The sequence below is a fragment of the Palaemon carinicauda genome, chromosome 1 (assembly GCF_036898095.1).
Source record: "Palaemon carinicauda isolate YSFRI2023 chromosome 1, ASM3689809v2, whole genome shotgun sequence".
Classification (NCBI taxonomy): domain Eukaryota; kingdom Metazoa; phylum Arthropoda; class Malacostraca; order Decapoda; family Palaemonidae; genus Palaemon; species Palaemon carinicauda.
The window spans coordinates 328,397,788-328,401,968 of record NC_090725.1 but is presented as its reverse complement, the minus strand read 5'-3'; positions in this window follow the sequence as shown (position 1 = coordinate 328,401,968).

The window sequence follows — 4,181 nt, the reverse complement described above, 5'->3', positions numbered from 1 at the left end:
CAGGTCCACACAAGCAGACAACACCGATGAAGACAACATCGATCAGCAGCCTAGTAGCCTGCCCGTGACCGAGACTCTCCCTGCGAGCATCTCAGCCAATACTCTGAGTGGCAGAGCAACTTGCCTGACACCAAGTTCTGCTCAGGCAGCGCTCCAGCCAATCAATGCACGGCACAAGAAGACCGAACTGAGCTTGCTCAGATCCTGAGCACAGCAGCAGCGTGACTGAGACGGATCCCTTCCATGAGAAGGCCTTAACCAATAGGATAGCAGACTGGATATGTATTCAACTCACGAGGACCAATGAAAATCTAGCCTCCGACTTAACTAACCAGCTACAGCGGTATAAACAGAGCCACCAAGCATGCATCAATTCAGTTCCAGCCTGAAGATGAGAGGAGTAACACAGCGACGAAGAACTCTCTTGATCACGATTGAATTTTTACAGTAAGATTAGAAAAATTTTTCTCTGGATTTTGCTCACTTCCCCGATGAACAACATAGCACAGATACTGGAGAAATGCAGTAATGTTGAAACAAAGAAAATTAGAGCCATAGAGAAGCTGAATTACAATTTATTATCATTATCATCATGATTATCATTTTGATTTTTATCATTGTTATTATTTACTAACTAAGCTACAGCCTTAGACAATCAGTATACTCTAAGCTGAAGGGCCCTAACAGAGAAAATAATCCAGTGAGGAAAGGAAACAAGTTAACATAATATTGTGCCTGAGTAGACCCCACAAGCAAGAGAACTCTAATCAAAGATACTGGAGGCTATGGCAGTACCTAATTCTAGAGAACAATGGTTTTATTTTGGAGTGTCCTTCTTCTAGAATTCTCTCTTCTAGCCCTAACATGGGGTTAAGTAGCCAATGAACAATTATAGTATATTAGTTAGCCACTTAAATGAGGACAACTTTTTCAGTTGCCTTAGTGTTGCCAACTGCATGAACAAAGAGAAGAATGTGCAAAGAATAGGAGACAGTATTCGGTGTATGTGTACACAAAAAAGTAAAGGATTTAATGTAGTACTCTCGGCTCTTTTCCTCTAAATCTTTCTTCTCTTTATCATGGTTTCTAATGCTTTTCATTTCTCTTGACCTCACACTGCTAATATGTTCCACCCAAGACCATATTCACTACATAGCCAAGTAATCAATATCATGAATGCTTTATAGGAGTCTACATTATTTATTCAGGTAAATTAAGGCTGTTACCTATATTTAAGTGTACCAAGAGATCATTCAAATATAATTTGCAATAATCCCAAAGATGTGTTTCCAATAAAATATTTATTAATAAAAAAAAACTTTAAAATATAATTGTACTTTCTATGCTATATTATAAATTCTGAGGTCCTGTCATATTCAGAAGAAATATATTCTTTGATAAAGCTTCAGTTTATTATTATTATTATTATTATTATTATTATTATTATTATTATTATTATTATTATTATTAGCTAAGCTACAACCCAAGTTAGAAAAACAGGATTTTATAATCCCAAGGACTCCAACAGGGAAAAATACCCCATTGAGGTAAGGAAATAAGGATATAAATAACCCAAAACAAGAAGTTTAGTTATATTCGCAAGAATATGAAATAAATACGAAAGAGCGAAGCAAAACAAGTATCACTGAGAATTATCAAAACAATTAGGAATGTATTACCCCTGTTGAAGTTGAAGACGTTGGAACGCAATTGTAATTCATTGCTACATCGATTGCCTGGAACCAATTAAGACTTTAGTGGTGAATTAAACTGTATCGGTAATAGATTGGTCTATTGAGGATTACATTGTCATAACTGGAGGATTCTCTGACGACCATTTAACCAAACGAAGGTCTCTGTTTGGTCGTACGCTGGATTCGACGTAAGTCGAACACATATCTGCGAGTCATTCATGTATAATTACTAGGTGCAATGAAGTCTCTCCTTCGTCTAACTTAAAAAGACTTTCAAAAGCGTAAATTAGGTTTAGGAAACTTATTCTTTATGGTATAACTTGTGTACTCACCCGTCAATTTAGATATCTAGATATATATGCACAAACACGCGAATATTTACATTTAACGCTCCCCATCTCCTTGCCTTTTGTTACTACAAGCCGGTGGTTCGGCAATATGTAGGAGGGAGGGGTTTCCGAGTGTACCTCTCAGAGTACCCCTCCCACCAGAGTGTAACTACTCCCTCTCCTCTTCAAGCATATATATATATATATATATATATATATATATATATATATATATATATATATATATATATATATATATATATATATATATATATATTTATATATATATATATATATATATATATATATATATTATATTTATATATATACATACATATATATATATATATATATATATATATATATATATTATATTTATATATATACATATACATATATATATATATATATATATATATATATATATATATATATATATATATTATATTTATATATATATATATATATATATATATATATATATATTATATTTATATATATACATATATATATATATATATATATATATATATATATATATTTATATACATATATATACAAATATATACACATATATATACTGTATATATATATATATATATATATATATATTTATATATATATATATATATATATATATATATTTATATATATATATATATATATATATATATATATATATATATATATATATATATATATATATACATACATACACATATAGGCGTACATATATGTGTAAACACATTCTTATATAGTAAACCATACATAGGAAATATGATGAAATGTCCATATAAAACCATAAATACATAAAGAATATAACATTCTATCACTACAATATCTTAAGATGGAATCAAATACAGAAACTCAGTTAGTTAAATGGCGACCATAAGAACCTCCAAACATTGAATGGGAATCTTAATTGTAGCTAACTATTACCAACACAACCTTAACCTTACTCTTAGCTCAAGTAATTCAACCATAACACTGCTGTGAATCATAGCCGTTCATGTCGTCTTCAGTTGGTGTTGTGTCATTATAAGTACGATTAACATTGATCAATCGATTACTGTTACTATCATTAATTATCCCCCCCCCCTCTCTCTCTCTCTCTCTCTCTCTCTCTCTCTCTCTCTCTCTCTCTCTCTCTCTCTCTCTCTCTCGGAATGCTAATTGGCATAACTCTTGAATAGTAAATATTTGAAGAAAACTAGTTATTTTTGATAGTGCTAATGGCACATTGATCAATCGACTACTGTTACATCATTAATTGTCTCCTCTCTCTCTCTCTCTCTCTCTCTCTCTCTCTCTCTCTCTCTCTCTCTCTCTCTCTCTCTGAGTGCTAATTGACATATATCTAGTAAATATTTGAAGAAAACGTGTCTTAAAAATGAGATATGTTGGGAAACCAGATAATGAACATTAGAAAAACCCAAATAACATATTCATAATGTTTTAGTGGTGTCTGTATAGATTCGAGACTGACCATATATACATATGATCAGCGCCCAAGCCCCCTTTGTACCCAAGCTAGGACCAGGGAGGGCCATGCAATGGCTGCTGATGACTCAGCAGATAGACCTGTGGGCTCCCAAAAACTCCAATCTTTAGCTCACAAGGATATTGAGACTGCAGTGATCCAAGAAAATAACGAGTTTGAGCAGGATTCGAACCTCAGTCTGGAGTTCACCAGTCCGTTCACCAGTCAGGGACGTTACCGCATCGGCCACCGCAACACTAGTGGTTACATTACAGTAATGTGGTACACTGTAGGCAGTGCTAAATCACTTTTGCGCTGTTCCTTCCACCTGAAACTTTAATTATTTTTTAGCCATCAATCCTATGATCCATCATCGATCTTTCTCCTTTACATCCAACAGTCTAGTCTCTTCTGACTTTGACTTCATTGTAACTTGTGATTTTTCCCTGAATGCCCCATGGCTTTGAATGGTCCCCTAGGCCCTAGTGTCTTGTATGGACGAGATGCCTAATTCAAAATATGTATTGATAAGGAAATAAAATGATTAGTTACTTGTCAGTTGGTGGAAAGCCTCCAAACTATCTTAAGAAATAAGCTCTTAAAAGTCTTAAAGAAAATAATAAACATTACAAAGACAAGGTAGAAGAGAAAAAAAATCATTATAAAAACAAAAGACAA